A 19688-nucleotide genomic window follows, 5' to 3' on the forward strand; every position below is an offset into this window, starting at 1 on the left:
AAAAAAAAAAAAAAAAAAAAAACAAAAAAAAAGGGAGAGAAATAGTAATTTAAGTCTAACAAAGTAATGTACAAATGAAAAGAAAAAGTAATGTACAATTATGGAGAAAGTCATGGGGTCTTACAACAAGAAAAGTAAATTGAGGCACTATTAAAAACAAAGTAAGGGCTGGGGATTTAGCTCAGCGGCACAGTGCCTGCCTGGCAAGTGCAAGGTCATGAGTTCAATTCCTGCTTTTAAGATTTTAATGTTACCCATCATTGTCCTTCAGGACGAATGTGAAACCCACAACAGACATCAAATTTTACCTGTAATTCTGTGACACTGGTGTGTTATGCTTATTCTAGAAGATTCTCCCAAAACTCCATGGGCCCTCTACATACTGTGAGTTTAAATAAACCTTTCTGCCTTTACCTTGTGAGTACCGGGTATTTTGTCCCAGCATCAAGAAAATAACTAAGACGACTAGGTTAGACTTCTACAACACTCATGGGTCCCTGCGTCAGAATTACAAACCACTCTTTCCCTCACTAGTCTACACACAATCCAGTTTTTACTCATTTGGACAACATTTTTGACTAACACTATACACAGAATGCATCCATACACACAAACATCTCTGTTGACTGGATATGTGAATAAAGAAATCTTTATTTTCCTTTTGTAATGACCCTGTCAAGTTTATTTCATCTGTAATTAGCCCATTTCTTTTATTTTATTTTTACTTTTTTTTTTCAGTACCAGGAATTGATTCAAGATTGTAGGGATTCCACAGTGGTTGTTATATTGCATATTGTTGTCTTCAAATTACTTGGTCAGGTTACCAGATATAAGCATGCAACATTAGTAAAGAAAGAAAATTTAAGTATTAAATGATTTGACAATTCAGAAGGGAATTTAGCATTTTAAAGAGTTTCATACAGCATGATAGAAAAAAATTTATTGCATAATGTAAAAATGAATTGGACTTGGTCTAAAATTACTTAAAGTCATTTGAATTTTTAATAAATGATTTTCCACATCATCCTTAATTCTTTTTCCTTTTCTCAAAATAAAATATCTTTTTTTCATAGATGCATGTTAATACGAAGGTAAGGCCTCTGCCATCAGCTTTTTTGTTTTTCTTTTTAAATTTTTAATCCTGCTGGTAATACAGTATATTAATAGCTACCATGTCAAAATCCACAGGGCCTGACAACAGCAATTCTTGAAGACTATCATTAATTTTTCAAAAAATTCATCACAAATGTGTAGAAAGAGTGACATTTTGCAAATAATGTATTGTCCTTTTTAGTACAAAAATGACCTCTATACCTGAGGATCTTTGTCCTTCAAATAAACTTATTTCCATGCTTGAGAGGTGGGGATTTTATCAAATTAATCAAAAAGTTTATTTATTCTACTTCTGAGCTGCTCTCACATTTTCATTGGCTAACTTTGTCATTAGTTTGAAATGCTTGGAAGATAATTTTTATTTCCTGCTGTTGTCTTTAAGAAAAGACTAATGTTTCAAAGTTCTTATAGATTTGCAAGAAATTATTTTTTTACATAAAACATTTTAACACCTCATCAAAGATCATTAGAATAACAAAAATATACACTTAATTATTTTAGATCATATAATTTCATATGTTTAAATGTTTAAAATGGATTTAAAATGTTTAAAATGGATTTAAAATGGATTTCCTGGGTAATAAACTCAATATATATAGCTTTTTATACAATTAAATTTGTGCCATCATTACTGTATTGGTTTTGGTGTCTGCCATTAACTGTCTGAATTTTTGCTTCATATTGATGTGTGTGAACTCTTTTATGATGACTTAATGAATTTAATCATTTTTGAGTTCTGACTTCAAGTTGGTTTTATTACAGAAAAGTGTTTCCCTCCTTTAATATCTTTAATTTAGTTTTTATTTTATAAGATTTTCTGAAGTCATTCCTCTGGGATTATTTTAATTGCTATGGTTTGTGTCTAGATGTCCCCTCAAAGCCTCATATGGTTTTCCAGAGGTGGCTGGATATAGAATGTTAAATGCTGGGATTACGGGTGTATGATTACCAAATTAGTTCACTGATTAGATTGGAACAGTTCTGGGTGTGGATAATGGGAAGGCCTGCCCTGAGTGTACTACCCATCCTTAGGATGTATAACCTGGGCAGAACATAGGGACAGGAAGAGGGCTGCTACCATCACTTGCTGCTTCTTTGCTACTTTGTTGCTCTGCTGCCTTCTGCCTACTGTGAACTGTTTCTCCTGTGTGATGCTCCTCCGCCATGCCATCCTGCCTTGAAGTTCGCCAACTCTGAACTGAAACCTCTACAAAGTGTGAGCTGAAATAAACCTTTCTCTATTTAACTTTAAGCATTGGGTGTTTTGTCTCAGCAACCAGAAAAACAGCTAAGACACTTCCTACAGTTAATAGCTTCAGGGGCAAGTACACTTCACCATATCATTTACTTAAAGTAGCCAGTAGCAGCAGTTAACAAAAAAACTAATGAATTTCCCATGCCATTGAATTCAGAAATCTAACCAAGGAGACATTTGGGAGACCATGGGGGTCAGGGATACCATACACAATAGCAGCCCTCACTCACAACCAGATGAGTAGAGTCTGCATCAACCACAGAGTTTATTTTGTAATGTCCTATCCTTGAAACATTTCTTTCACATTCCCTGGCATCCTGAAAATTTGTATTGAGATCTTTCTTTAGGAGACAACCCAGGGCCTTCACAATAAGCTATATCACCAGCCTTTTTTTTTTTTTTTTTTTTTTTTTTTTTTTTGGAACAAAGTGGTTATAAGTCACTAAATTGCCTAGGCTGGACTCCAACTTTCAATCCTCTTGTTTCAGCCTCTTAGAATGCTAGGATTATAGACACATGCCCTTGTGCTAATTTGTGTTGAGATTTTTGACAAAGGAAAAATATTTATCAATTCCCTCCCCCAAAAAAGCTCTAGGTGAATGTTATTGTGAACAAATTGGGAAATAATTTAAGAAAAACTTGTTAGTATCTTAATATGAGGAACAAAAGCCTTTTTCCTTTGCAAGGTGTACATGTGTATGTGCACTGGGTTTGGGGTGGGGGGATCTATCAACACAAATAGACTAATTTCATCACAAAAGTTGCAGGCCTAATAATATTCTGATAGAAATCAACAAAAAGACATACTGATTCAGTGTCTGAGGCTGTCTTTTTGTGACAGGTTGCACAGTGGGGAGGTGAGAAGGAGTTGCCTAGGATACAGAACACACAATGCAAAGAAAAGAAAGCCTTCTGTAAAGCAACTGAAAAAGAATCAGACCCAGTTTAGCATAACAGACTTAGCAATGCTGAGCAAAATTGACACATTACAACTGGCAGTGAAATTTAAGCCTGTCCTGCATCTTGAGGAGGTACATTTTGAAGTAATACTCCTGAGGAGTTTTGGGGGGGTCCTCAACCCACCTTTTGCAAATGACAGGATAAGGATCGCTGTAGAACACTTGGAGGGTGATGGGAAAAGGAGAAAAATAAAACCAGTAGAACCAAGTCAGTTCTAAAGAAAGAGAGGCGATATGATCCGTGTTCTGTTGGAGAAGCCGCTGAGACGCATTCGGTGGGTTAAAGGGTATTTGATCCTTGACCCACGTGAGAGTTATCTGAACACATATTCATGTCCGAGGTTGACAAGAGCTTTTCTCCATAAGCTGCGGCATCTCTGAATATTGACCCACTACAAGAAAGGATTCTTTTTTAGGTAATTAACTAATCCTTTTTTCTTTCTTTCCAAGTCTGAGGGTCTCAGTAAGGATGTTATACATACAATCATGCCGAAAGGACCTTAGCTTCCCTATGAGAAACTAAACAGTGTGGAATGCTGAATTTGCCTTGTGTCCTTCCCAGTGCCTGGTTCCCTTCACCCTGCAAATCTCATCCTCACTGGCCTCATTTTTCTTTTTCACTCAGAATCACACATTAACAACAGTCATATATGCCCATCTATGTGCCCTCATTGGGAGTTTTTGTTCTGCATATGATACAGGTTGAAATGGCTGCAAGACCCAAATGGCCTTAATCTTTACTTCTACTCAGAAGTAAATGCTGGCCACCAGCTGGGAGCTGAATCAGAGCCCCCAGGCACACTCCACGTGGCCCCATCTGTAGGGTTACTAGGCTTTCCTCACGCATGGCAGCTGGGTTCCAAACAGAAGCAGTGACCCTCTCCCCCTGGCCCCATCAGCTTGAGGCCTGGCTCAAAAGACCTAAAATGCCACTTGTGTCATGTTCTTTTTGTTGTTGTTGTTGTTTTCATTTTCTTTTCTTTTTTTAATTTTTTATTTTAGAGAAAATAGTACCAAAAAAAGAACAATAGCAAAATACAAACAAAGTAAAGCAAGAATATTAAAAGTGATATGGGGTTTCAAACCAAATGATAGGGATTTACAGTGGTTGTTATATTACCTATTGTTATTTTCAATGAAGTTGCTCAGATTACCAGATGTAAGAATAGAAGATTGATTAAATCATCACAGAGAATAAGAAAATAATAATTTAAAAGAACATTAGAGACCATACATAGTGTCACTAGGCAGAATTGTAGGAATTCACCAATGGATATTATACTGCAAATTGTTGTCATCACATAATTGCTCAGATTACAAGATACAAGCATCCCAAATTGGTCAAAATATTAAAACAAAACTTTTAATCATTAACTGTTCCCCTCAACAAACCATCAGACACCAACAGTACAGTTATGCCACTGATCCATATATATAAAATGCCTTAGTACTTTCTTTTTCTTCTTTCCCTCATCCCAGTTGTTCCTTCCTTTGAGCAATTTCTTTCCCTTTCTTATTATCTGTTGTACATTTTGGGTTGTATTTACTCTTTCATGTTCTTACAGCAGGGTGACAATGTGATGTTTACACATGTGGGTCCAATTTATTTCACTTACCAGTATGGTCTCATGTTCTATTTAGTAGAGCAGTCACAAAACTACAGCGAGAAAAATTATCTCCACATTTGTGAAGCCTCTGGAAAGAGTGGTATGGTGGGACAGAAACAGAATGAGCTGATGTCAGCTAGTATTTTTTTCCTTTTCAACAGGAACCGTTAAGTCTATATCTTCTTCCTCTTGCTCCCCAGAAGGAAATGAAGATTGAACATCACTGGCAAATAGCAGTTACAATGAAGCAATGCCAAGCACCCATTTCACACTCAGGATCAAACACCGTGCCTATTTCTAGTGCCCTGTGAGGTCAGAGATGCTTCTCCAGTAGCAAACAAAAAAATGATCCTTGAAACAGCTATCTTTGGAGACTGCCATGCAGACCTAATATTTGAATGTGTTTAAAAGAAGCAAAAGAGCTTTTCTAGCTCTGCGCTATGATGCTAGTTCTATAAATTTCAAATCTGCAACAAACCTACTCTTTCTCCAATATTTTCTTTTGTTATTCATTTTTTCATTTAATTGAAACTAAATAGCACTGCGATTTTTCTTTGGTTTAACTCTGTGATTTGAGGCAAATATAACTTATTTAAAGCATTACTAAGTAAATTGCTATTATTTTCATTCTTGATGCTACTGTAGTGCCAATTATGAATTAAACAGGAATAATTTTTAAGGATTAATACTAAAATAAATGAACCTAGACACAAAACTAAATCTTTAAGAGCAACAGAAGTTGACTGGAATATAATTCTGAAAGACAAACATGTATACATCATTGCAGGCATTAAATAATTATCAAAAATGGCTTCTTCATACTGAATGTTTCAGTCACACTTTGAACCTGACAGAAATATAACCTTGAGCCAAAATAATGTAGTACAAAAAGCAAAAAGAAAGCACTGCCAATTAAAAAGCTAGCAAAGAAAAGAGTGAGGCCAAAATTGGTAAAATATGACATTTCAGGAGAATCTTAGTGTCAAAAAATAATTGAAGGATGTTTATCCATTACTAGATCATGGCTTTATTTACCCCAAATGAAATATGGATATAACATATGTCAACTCCCTAATCTGTTGAATTAAATATGCCCAAAAATCTACTTAAGAAATTTTGAAAGATGCTGATCTATTTGTCTTATTTATTAGTACTACAGTCTGACACCACATTCTAACTGGAGGAAAACTCAAGCTGACGTACAAGGGACCAGACTGAGAAACATATGGCACCTTCTAATAACTAACTTCTGGTTATTTGTAGGTAGTGCAAATCTGTTTGGGGGCCTCTCTGTAGCTTGATGAGAAAAAGCATCATATGTTTACTTTTTAAGGTTTCCAGTAAGAAGAAATTTCTGATTTATTTACAGCATAGAGGAAAAGGTATTACCTTTATTCAAGAAATGTGGGAATCTTTGGAGACTGGAGGGAATTCCTTTAATACATTTCTTTAGGAAGGATTGGCAGCTCAGAGAAAAATTTTGTGGGGCTTTTAAATATTTAACATCCCACTGCTGCTTTACAGCTGGAGGAAAACTTGTGGTTTTTTATTGGCAAATATTTCAGGGCTTATCTTAACTTGTATGGTATTAAAAAAAATTGTTTAATATTCCTAAACTGTAAAGCTAGATGAAAAAACAACAGCTTAGGGCACCAAGGTAATTCTTTCTTTGCAAAATTAAAAAAAAAACTAAGTATTAAAATTTTAACATTGTAGGTTTCCACAGCTAAATTAAAATGGCTCTTGTTATTGGAGTTTAAATTCATTTTCTTTTAATTAATATTTATTGGTTTGCCATTAAACATGAAATTTTTAAATAAAAGAATGCATGAGTCGAACTGGTATGGCTTGCATTATTAACAGTGAATAATTTAGTATATAGTTATAACTACTAGACAAAAATAAGTGATGGTCCTGTAGAGGTACTCAACATTATCGAAGGATGTGGACAGAGCTAATTACAATGGGATGATTGTAGAACAGTGAAATGAAAATGCTGGAAATTCTCTCTTAATGACCTTACTGCGCATTCTGAAACAAATATGCTATTAACCTCATTAAGTAAGGTCACTAATTGTGTGTATTGCCTGGAAGATGAAGCATATTACTTATTTATTTTTGATGCTTTATCCATGTATTATATTTTAAATTATTTATAATAGAATCCCCACCTCTTGTCAGAAAGGATTTTTGAAATAACCTGAGATAAAAGGCACAATATATGGAAATTTCTAAGCTATCATGCATTTCTAAATTAAATATTTTGTTCCATAAATTCAATAAGGGAGTGACTACAGACTACTTGAACTTATATCTCTCTTCTTCTACTACTAATCAGCTGTGTCTACTAGGCTTTTGTTGACTTTATTAGCTCAATATGGCTCAAAATGTTCATCTTTAAAACAAAGTTATGCCATATTTTGTCTGAGATGTTTTAGGACACACCATTATTTTGTGTACCGCTATGAAAAAAAATCACAAAAACTAGGAGGCTGTAAAGGATACCTATGTAAAGTGCACAGGCTTACAAGGACTAAGACATGAATAGGTATAAAATGGAAAAAGACCTAACACAAAGAAAAGGGTGAAAAAAAACCTACATGCCCCTAATTTGCCATGGAATGGACAGAGGAGAAAAGTGTCAACTGACAACTAAACAGTAAGGCAGAGCCCATGCTGCATAGTAAGCTGCATTCACACTACCAGCGAAGTCTAACAAAGCTCATGAGAGAACTGAGCATTAGATTGGTCATTCTCAGGTGATGGCTGCAGGAAGGGCTGGGGGTATAACTCAGCAGCACAAATGCCTGCTTGGCAAATGCAAGGTCTTGAGTTTGATTCCCAGTACAAAAAAAAGAAAAAATTAGGTGATTGCTACAAGAAAATAGAGATCACCTCTGGATTAATGTGATGGAAATCGAGATTTCAGCCACACTAAAACAGTATTAATTGTGAGAATACTGTTGGAGATATATTTGGAGTACATGGGGGGATGTGTTAGATAAATTGATTATAAGCATGGCCCCAATTCTTCCTTTCCCCTAATTCACATATTTCATAACATAATTTGCATCCTTCGGCTTCCCTTAGGACTTATTTAGGTCAGTGATTTGTGCCAACTTTGATGATGTTCCTCTTCCAAATCTAGGCTCACGTGATCTTCCCCATTCTAGGCTGCCTGCTGGAAACATGAAAAACCCTGGGGAATACAACCAATTCATCCTCACCCATATCTTGCCAGCTGATGGCAAATGCATGAGCAAGCTCATCTGTGATCACTTGAGCCTGCTCGGGTAGGCCAAATACCCTTTAGTCTCATGAACAGGAATAATTGTCCATGATTTTAGGACATTAAGTTCTGGAGAGTGTTGTTACACAGTAATGGATACACAGAGCAATGTATGTCTCAAAGTAAATGAAATACAGTAGCAGTACCCATCTTAAAGCACTGTGGAATGGAATAGATTTAATATGTGTAAGGCACCTAAAATACTCTCACATATGCGAAACCTAAAGAACTGTTATCTAGGGCAGAGCCTGCCTGTCAAGTGCGAGGTCATGAATTTGATTCCCCATACCAAAAAAAAAAAAAAAAAAGAAAGAAAAGAAAAGAAAGAAAGAACAGAAAAAATGCTATCTACATTACATCAATTTCTTCCATATTTTTTGCTTCAAATTTTATTCTTATATACAATAAGACTTCTGATTTGCAGAATGATTCTGAAGAACAAGTACAAGTAAGAAGATATCTAGGGCTGGGGATATAGCTCAGTGGCATAAGGGCCTGCCTGGCAAGCGCAAGGTCGTGAGTTTGATCTCCGGTACCGCAAAAAAAAACCATCTTCTCAGATATTATGGGGCTGGGGATTTAGCTCAACGGCACAGTGCCTGCCTGGCAAGCGCAAGGTCATCAGTTCGATTCCCGGCACAGGAAAAAAACGGGAAAAAAAAAAAAAAAAAAGTGGTATCTAATAGGTCCTTGGTGGAATGTAATTTCAACCATAGCTACACATGAAAATGGTTAAAATACAATGATTTACATATGAAGAGAGTTTATATACATACAGCTTTCCCAATGCTGCAGCAAAAATATATGTAATGCTTGATACATTGCGTCAGTTGAGAAGTTTAGAAGTTTAACGAAATGACTCAGCAGGGGGCTAGGGGGGTCTCACTTTGAAAACATCCTGAGCCTGTGCAAGAAAAGGGTACTGGGACTGTGTGAGTGCTACGCTCACCCGAGGTTGTGTAGCCTGCAAACAATATAAAGGAGAAAGAAGTAACCAAGGCAACACACAAATTAAAGAAATAAATGGCTTCCTTCATACAGTTCCAGAGATTTCAGCCCATGGTCATCTGGCTCTAAGGCAAGAAGGGTATGATGAGGCCAAACTGCTCACCTGACAGCAACTGTGGAGCAGAGGACAATACATCCAAAGGCATGCCCCGGTGACCTTCTCCTCCCAGGGGCCCCACCTCTAACAGCACATCCAGCTATGAATATCAACAGTAGTGAGTCAATCCACTGATGAGCAGAGTGCTTTCATTATCCTACCACCGGTCCAGGAGTCTCTTAATAGATTCAAGTTGACAGCTGAATTCAGCTAGCATAAACTAGCTTAGTGGTTCCTCCCTGTAATCCCAGTACTCTGGAAGGCCAAGGCAGTGGGTCACAAGTTCAAATCTACTGTGGGCAACTTTGTAGCTTGTAAAACCCTGTTTCAAAATTATAAAATGGCTGATTTGTAGCTCAGTGCAAATGTCCTGTATTCAGTATCCAGTACGACAAGATGAAAAAAAAATTTCTTAATAGAATACTGCTATAGAGCTAGAAACACATGTTAAGCCAATACCAAAGAAGCAAATCTGAATTCTGTTTAGGGTATCTAAGGATGCTATTTCTTAAGAAAGTAAGTGATAATTACACATCAGAGAATGAAATGCATTGTAGAATAAATAAACTACATTTGCAATGATCCCAAAATATGAAAGTACCTAGTGTATGCCAGAGTTGTCTATCTTCTGTGACTAGAAAACACAGTAAAAAGAGGAAAAAATGGCCAGGTATAAGGTGGGAAGGATAGTATCTGATTAAGCAAAAAAGCCTTCCTCCTTTCAGAAATTAATGTCATTAAAGGTTTCTAAAAAGACATGATGTGGCAGAAATCCATATTTTAGAACTACAGCTCTAATAATAATGGAGAGGAAAGATTGGAGGCTAGGAAGTAAAATATAATCACCTGGGTAAAAAATAACCACTGGCTGATCTAAAAATCTGTGGAGGTCAAAGAGGTAAAGCAACATTTGAAAGACACGTCGGAAGACAACTGTGCTTCTTAAATACTCTACTAAGGAGCAAGTATCTAGCAAATTGATCTCACACACAGTATGGCATGAAAATCTTCCAAGTGATTTATGGAACTTGAATAACACACGACCCATGATAACAAAACTGAGGATAAAATCTTAGGTCTGCCTGACACCAAAGTCAAATAGTTCTTACTCCTGTTTCTTATTTATTAATTTACAGAAAAAAGAAAACAGAAAGTAAATATACCAAAAAAAAACCCAAAATCTAAATATACCACATGTGTTGTAATTTTTCATTCAGTTCACTATTTAGCATCCAACAAAACCCCTAGGAAGCATAAAAAGTTTAATTTAAATTAATTCATCAAACTTCATAGAAGTGAGTCTTTAAGAAATTGATGTTGGTCAGGTAAAGCTTTATTGGATAAGGTTTTAAAAACCACGAATCAGATGCAGTGCTGTATTGAGAACTCTCAAATAGCTCCCAAATTTTATGAGTGGGTTAGGGCGAAAGGAAGGAAAATTCTGAAAATAAAATGTTATCAACTAGGTGATAAGATGTCCAGAAGCCAGAATAGGAGAAAATTTTTGTGGAATGTTCATCGCTTAGAAGAGATAGTATATGTGCTGCTGAAGTAAGCACTTGCTGAGTAGAGACAGAACATCAAAGCAATCTTCAAAGTACATAAAGAGATGTCACCAACTTAATGGTATATGAATTTAATGATATATTTAATGATATGTAGTAATGAGTTGCTACAGAACTTGGAACTCAGAATAATGAATAGAATTATAAGAATAGCTTTTGACTACTAAAATATGCTTTCTATAATCTACAGCTATCAAACTAGGAAAAGAGTTTATGAGGTTCTGATCCTTAATTCTGAAAATATTCAGGTAATATTCATTTAAAAATATTAATTAAGCAACTAAAATGTTCTAAGTTCCATGCTAGGTATTTAGGAGCAGCTATGAACAAGTCAGTCTGTTCGAAGTACACATAGAAGGATTCTACATGTTTGTTTTAATAAATGTTTAAGTAGTACCATATTCTAGGCACTGTTGGGAATTGTTCCATATTAATTTACCTTACAAATGGAGGAATTGAAGCAAAAAGCAGTAAGTTGTCCCAAAGCATGTATGCAGAAAGCATTAACACTGCGATTCTAGTCCAGATGGTCCAGGGTCTGGTTCTCTGCTCAGGCTACCTAGGACCTCTGCTTTCATCTGCCCCATGACAAGGGACTGGAATACCTGCTGGGTTAGGTGCTTCCATGCCTTATTCCCAGAAGACTATGAGAGGTCCTATACACTACAGAAGCCACTGGAGTCAAATTTTGACAAATGCATCATGTTCCCAGTGACTAGACTTGATTAGGTTTAATTATTGTTTTCCCTTTTCTTTTGTATCTGTATGCACAAAACACACACACATGCTATTATTCAGAAGTGTGTTTCTATTATACGTACTCCTCAGATGTACAAAAACCTTCTGAGTGTCTATGGAAGAGAGAGTTTGGAAATCAGCTTTGTTACATGTATTACATTTGAAGGAATCTATATAAACTTAAGGGTTACTTATTCTGAGTATGAGATGGGAAAGAAGAAAATGGGGTAAAAATGGAAGTTTAACTTTTAGAATAGTATACTTTTTGGGTTTCATGAGCATGTTATATTTTCTTAAAACATTACAGGTGATGTATTAGTAAAAACTTTTATTATAAGACAAAGAGTTTCATAATCTTATGCTCATGTAGAAAGAATCAAAAGTAGGAACTTGGAAATGTGAACGAAATATATGAAGCTGTCTCTAATTCACATGATTTGAGGATGCAGGGTTGGTAGCCTGAGAATCTTGATGGACATCTACTACTGTATTTTACACACAAGAAAACTCAGTCCAAAGAAGTTTATGAAAGTTAGATGGAGTCAGTAAGTAAACAGATTAAACTGAATGCATAATAAAGGCCAGTAGAGCTCTAACGCACTGTACAGATGGGACCTTTGACATGACTGGAACTGGCCTGGAACAGATTCTTCCTATTGATTAGCCATTGCTCCAGTTACCTCTCACTATACGTAGGACCAGTTGGGTAGAGTTTGTATGTGTTCCTGCAATGTCCTGTGCTGAAACTTAAACACCAAAGTGATAGTAGAGAGGACAGGCCTTTGAGAGGTGACTGGACCATGCCCACTGAACCCTCACGGGAGGATTAGTGCCTTTTTTAATAGGGCTTTAGGATAACGTTGGCCCTTTTGTGCCCATCAGCCTGGTCCCCATGAGGACAACAGAGCAAGGTGAAATTTTGAAAGCAAACCTTTACCAGGCACTGAATCAGCTGCTGCTTTGATCTGGGTGTTGCTGGTCTCTAAAACTGTGAGAAATAAATGGCTGTCATTTATAAATTACCAAGTTCAAGATATGTTGTCATAGCAGCCCCAAGTGATTCTGGTCTGGTGTCATGATTCACTTGGATATTAAAGTATAGGCACAGAACTTTGGGCAACTTAATCCAAGTTTCACTAGTTAGTAATGGAAGCTATGTCATACTGCTGTTCTGAAGATTACATAAGAAAAGTCACATAAAACACATAACTTTGGATGAAGTTAGTACGCAATGAATACTATTGTCATTCATTAATAGTTTTATTATCATTGCTTATCAAATCACTGAACATGAACGGCAGCTAGCTTACCAGAGCAAAGTTATTTTCTTTCTTCTCTCTTTTAAAAAAGTATCCTGATGACCATGATATGATAGAGTTGAAAACATGAGACAATTGGAAAGACACAAATCTGAGCGCAACAGTCCAACACTCCTTATTACTCACTGAGGGATCTTGAGCAATATATTTGAACTTCTATGGTTTACTTTCCTCAGTGGAAATTAGTGATACCTGCCTTGTGAAGTAAGGATGCTTTGTGAAGAAGGTAACAAATACATTAGCTTACTCCTGAAATTTATTAAAATCTTCTGTAAATGGTAATGCTCATGATTACTTATTTCATTTTGTCTTATTATGTATTCTAAAGTTCTCCTAGTCCCTGTAAACTGCATAATGTGAAGAACAATGCCAAATACCAGCAAAATTACTTCCTCTCAGCAATAGTTTGCTTATTTTATTTCTCTGTATTTGCTCTTCTGTTCAATTATTTGACCACAGCCAATTATATTCAAATGCAGAAGTCAGCAAGGTGCAGTGGCATGAACCTATTGTCTCAGCTACTCGGGAAACTGAAGCAGAGGATTGCGTAAGCCCAAGAGTTTGAGGCCAGCCTGTACCTAATAAAGAGATCTCATCTTTCCAAAATATGTAGAAGAGCAAGAAACAAAACTACAGCAGTAGATCATGAATTCACCATTCATCCTCTTTGTTAGAAAGTGTAAATCCATCCAGAGGATCCATCTTGTTCATTGGTCAATCCCCATCTACGCCTTATAGCTAAGAGGAAGATGCAGAAAATTTCCACTATTCTGTGAAGATAAAAGTGTGAAAACATTAGGTTTGACCCTAAAGGTAGGTCCTCAGAAATCCCGGGACAGTAACTCTCCGGGGACTCATTAGGATGACAAAGAACTGAGGACAAAATGCAACCTAAACAAACACCAAAAGGGGGATCAGAGTGCATGTTGAGGGCATGGAGAAGACCCTGTGATGAGCTACAGTGGCGATAACTACATGCGCTCTCTGATGTTATCTTTGTATGGTATGCTAAAGGGCATTCCCGTTTTTTTAGAGGTAGAATTGAGTGGGCAGAAAAAGCACCAAATACTTTGAATACAAAAGCCATCAAGGGAAAAGTTTCAATTCATTCGATGCTTCATTTGATTTTGAGCAGTTGTTCCGAAAGTACAGTCTCAGGTCCACAACAAGAGTTTGCCTGGAAACTTGATAGAAATGCAAATTATCATTCCATTCCAGACTAATGAATCAGAAATTCCAGGGAGAGGGATATAGGTAGGGTTGGCTGCAGCAATCTATGCTCTGAAAAGCCCTCCAATCTATGCTCGGAAAAGCCCTACAGTGCTGCATGATCACTGTAGAACCACCCATTCAGAGGGACGTTCTCTCATCCTCATTCCTATTTTTTGCTACAATTTACAATGTATTCTTATATCCCTATCTGAACTGTAAAGATCAGAGAACACAGGTATAAAGGTTAGCAAATTGGGATAGACCAGTTTAAGCAATTGGTAAATCTGTTATTAACTAGTTTTTGATGAAAGCAAAAGCTAATTTTGAACCACAGGTATTTTCATGCCAAGCATGGAATTCACAAAATAGCATTTAGGCTCTGGGCACACCCTCCCAAATATGAATCTAGAAAAACCAAAATATGACACTGTGAAATATATTTCTTTGGCATATTTAGAGCTGGTTATTCTGAGAAACTTCTAACACAGGGGTAAGACCAACAAGCTGCCCTTTTGGAAAAGTTGATGTCTACAAAGGAAATCTCTGCTAAGAAAGTGTTTGTATCAACAGGGATTTGCTAATAAAGATAACTTTATTACCTGAGAGATTGTTATGTGCACGACACAACATTCTTTATTCACCATACATTCCTCTTTTACCCTCTCATAAATAATGTCACTCACATCCCTCAGAAGTCCAAGCCCCTGGCCCTTTTATTCAATTGTCGTGAATTCCTCCTTAGAAGTCCTATCCACTACCTAAGATGCCTCACAAGAGAGGAATCTGGAGGTTGACACCTTCCCCAGAGAGACAGTCATCTATTCTGAAGGCCCTTTCTCCTTTCCCAATATGCATTTACCCTCACTTAGCTTGTCTACATCCTCCCTCAGCGTCCCTAATAAGACGGTATGTAAGCTCCTAGACCTTACTTGGGTGTGAGATATTCACTTTTCTTTCATGTGATGGTCTCATACTTGTAATTAATTTGGAAACATGTTTTTTGCTGTCAACCTCTCAGTTTATTTTGTGGATTCAATTATTGAACTCTCAGAGAGTAAAGGGAATATTTTTCATTTCTCCCCAGTTGTAAGCATATTAAGTCCAAGGGGATATGTAATGAGATAAGAACAATAAAGAACAATATTTGTTAATGGGAGAAGAAAAGAATTAAAGGCTTGGAGAATAAACTGGAAATAAAAATGTCCTCAGTAAAATCTTCCATATCACCACTAGCTCCTGCCAAATCATTTCTACTCATCACGAAAGGACATTATTTGTCAAAGCCCAGCTGATCATATACAAACAGCACAAAGTAATATAAAAAACTGAAAATGTGTCAAAACTCTGATCATTACAAAAGACTAGCTTTATTCAATAAATCCTGTTAAGGAAACAAAAGAACAAAGAAAAATCAAAAGTAAAGGCTGAATTTATCTTGGAAGAAAAGACACTACTGAAGGGCACTAAAGTGAATTTTTCTGCTCATCTTGTCTTTTCTACAAAATATTTATTTAATAAATCTTAATTTAACCCTTTAGTGATATGAAGACTGCTATACTCATCAGCATGTTCTTCAGGTGTTCCCAGTATAAGAAAAGCTACTTAAAACTTATCATTTCAGGAAAGGCATTTGTAACTTATTTCACACATTGGTGATCCTCTCATACATAGCTACTGAAGCCCTAAGTAAGGTGTTAACAAGAAATACAGCATAAGCACCAAAAATTTCAAATCATGCTGCATTCGCCATGTATTGTGTAAAACTGCACAAGATCATCAGATTCAAGGCGATCTAAAACATTACAGCAATACTGCTGCATCCTGATATGAGCTATATTATCACTCACTCATTTTCATGGTACTTTAAAAAATTAGTCTATAAAGCTTTCATGGTGGTTTCAAAGCATTAAACTGTAGGTAATGGAATGAAATAGCTTGAGATGCAAAGTTGTTGAGATTATGCCAATGGCACAACTTAAAATTTAGATCAAAGAACTAAGAATCCAGGAGGAAACTATTGATGACAAATATTTATTTAAAATATCTCTCTAAGTATAAAAGAGTTTTTGAGATAATGAAACACTCAGCACTGGGTCTAAGGCAGATAGATTTGGTGTTAGGAAGAAGAATGAAAATACTGGTGACAGAGAGAGGAGTCTGGAGATGAAAAACAACGGAAGGAAATCATCTGGCCACCAACAGTGCTAGGATAGAAAAGAATTCAGTTGTTTCACTTGTAAACTTGCTGGGCCCCCTACCAGACTAGTAACCACAGGAGCCGGAGCATCAAACAAATATGGTTTATTTGATACAAAGTAGAATCAGCAAACCCCATAGCCACGGAAGCCTGTGCAGTTCCGACATCCCTCCCAGAGCCCTTGTTCCTTGTACGTGTGTTGAGTTTAGGTCAGTGGGCCCACAGTTTGAAAGGGAATGGGAACGACATAGGTGAAAGGACTTAATACATTAGCACTGAAACTTCTCCTAAGCTCTTTTATTTTTCTCAAACATGGTTTTCTTTGATGACAGGATGACACAGTAATATATATTTTTCAGAGAAAAGGCTTTGAATGCTCAAAAGAATGCTATAGCCTTTGTTTTAAAGATTCACTCCAGCTGTTTGAAGCAAGACAGAATACATATGACTTTGAGCATGCCCTGTCTAGCACCTAATCTCTGGCTCAGCTGCTTGGATTTAAAAATGGAAATAATAATACTAAGCTCACAATTTTGCAAATCCCTGTTAAGCAACAGGCCTATATTTCAACTATACATATTTTGGTTACTGACAGATCTCATATATGACATTGGTTCCATAAGATTACAGTGGAGCTGAATGACTCCTATCACTTACTGATATCACAATCATTGCATTGTAGGGGCTAGGGATTTAGCTCAGCGACAAAGCGCCTGCCTGGCAAGCACAAGGTCATGAGTTTGGTTCCCAGTACCGGAGAAAAACCAAAAAAAAAAAAAAATCATTGCATTGTAATCATACAACTTTTTACCCATGTGTTTGTATAAAAGATAGTGTGGGAAAACTTATGGTACTGTCAGTAATATAAAAGTACAGCAAATATAATTCTGTAAAGTACAGAATGCTCAATAATAATTAAAAATGACTATGTCACAGCTTTTTGTATTTATTCTATTATACTTTCACTGTTGTTCTAGAGTGTACTTCTATCTGTAAAGGTTCACTATAAAGCAGTATGCTAGGTTATGAATGACACCAGCCTTATGTATCTTGTTTGTTGCTTTTCAATGGTGTTAAGAGGCTTTGTCAGTGACTGGCCTGGACCATGTAGGTCTGTGTAAATATCATGTTTGCCCAACAATGAATCACCCAAATCTGCATTTTTCAGAATGCATCCCCATTGTCAAACAGTGCGTGACTATATCTCTTGGACATCAAAATTTGCTGAAACCTCAAGCAGCACACGCTACGTTTTCCTACAAAGACACTGATTTCTATAAATGCTTGGTACCAGCATCACCCACCAAGCCTCTAAGCCAGAAGATAATGATCTTATAAGATCTCTCTTGCTCATTGAATTCAGCCTTCTTATTTAGTGATATTTCTCAAGACTTCTCCCATTTAATTTCTCCTGATCCTGTCATTATTTGGGTTCTCATCACTTCTTAGTGGAATTATTATAACCACAATTAATTCTTATTGCCCACCCTAACTCCATAGTGACTACTCTCACTATGTAGTCCAGGTGGCCTTGAACTCACTATATAGCACAGGCCATCCTCAAATTTGTAGCAATTCTCCTGCCTTAGCCTCCCAAGTGCTAGGATTACAGATGTGTGCCACCACACCTGGCCGGAAGAAAAATTTTTTTACCTCTAAGATACTTAGTGGAGGGCAGACAGTAGAAATAGATAAAAAAAGAGATAGGTAGAAGTGCTTAGATATAGGAAACAGTAAATTAAATCAAGTTGATGTAGGAATTTATTTTATTTTTTTTGCTGTAATGATTATCTCAAGAAGAGTGCTATTAAAGAGTAGAAAAAAGAAAATATTCCTAATTCTTCCCAAGATATCTGGTCCCTTTTTTGCCAGGAGCCACTGGGAATAATCATTCTTTGTAGTTTGGTTTTATTGTCTTAAGCACAGTATATTGTTGATTTGCATAAAATGTTACCTATCTCCTTGTCATATGTCAGCATATGAGAACTTTAAAAACAACAATAGCACTTTCTGATTGGCAGAGGTGCTGAAAGGCAGTCTTGCTCTCTTTGTTTTGAACCCAGCTGGCAGACACAGTGATCTCATAAACAAAGTGTGGCAATTATATTATGCATGTCACTTATCTCAGTAAACTAAGTTATGAGCTTAGTGAAACCACCTGGCTCTGAATGGAAATCTCAGTGCTGCCAGATCTTATTTGCAGATTTTCTGGGAACAAGTATATTAGAATAAGGACAAAGAATAAACAGGGCCCTGACTTGCACTAATTTGCTGAAAGAAAAGTGACCAATCATAGTGTCTTCATTTTGTCATGGAATTAGTAGATCTTGTATAGGCAAGAAGTATCAGAAATATTAGAGATTTGCTCACTAACATAGAATCATGAACTTAGAGCTAGGTAGAACAGCAGAAAAACAACTGTATCATTTCAATAGAAAAACACACTGAAGTACAGAAAAGTGGTTGACTTGCCAAAGGGAGCTCTGCTAAGAGTAGGGAAGATCTGAGGGTAGAGCCCTGTTTTTCCCAGTGTACAGAAGACCAGCCATTTGTTTCTTCCACAAGTCACATACACTGAGCAGTCAACTCCTCCTAAATCATAATAGATAGGTGCTGAGTTATCTATTTCCCACATGTGAACCACTCTGAGAAGATTTCAGACCTACTAGTTAAACACATAGAAGACGTGTCCCTAAGTGCGTCTTGCCTCTCATGAAATCCTGTATCCAGTGACAGAAGTAAGAATGTCTCAGTTCATCAGTTCAAAGTAGGAGCATGATTTTGAAATTAATAGTCCTAAAGTTGTATCATCAATACATTTACAAAATATAACATGCACCTCTCATCTATGCTGTCTATACTATACTAGAAGTCCTATCCAGAGCAATTAAGCATGAAAAAGAAATAAAAGGCGTCCAAATTGAAAAGAAAAGACACTGGACTCTATTTGCAGATGACATGACCACATATATAGGAAATCCTAAACTAGACCAAAAAAAAAAAAAGACTTTAAAAATGAATTCATTAAAGTTAGAAGATACAAAATTATCATGCAAGTCATCAGTAGCATTTCTACACACTAAACTATGCAAAAAAAAAAACAAAAGAAATCAAGGAAACAATCCTATTTAAAGTAGTTTCATACAAATAAATGAATAGAGTGTTCCAGGAGAGGCAAGACACCTGGGCTCGAGTCTGTGCTTGCCCACACTGCCAGGGTTCCCAGCTGAAATGCGCGGAGAGAGCCAGGTATTTCCCAGCTACTCCCTGAGGGCAGAGCACGTGCATCAGGACCCCGCCGCCCAAGCCCCAGGAACTTCTCTGGCTGC

Source organism: Chinchilla lanigera, unplaced genomic scaffold, assembly GCF_000276665.1.
Source record: "Chinchilla lanigera isolate Chin_1 unplaced genomic scaffold, ChiLan1.0 scaffold00107, whole genome shotgun sequence".
NCBI classification, from domain to species: Eukaryota; Metazoa; Chordata; class Mammalia; order Rodentia; family Chinchillidae; genus Chinchilla; species Chinchilla lanigera.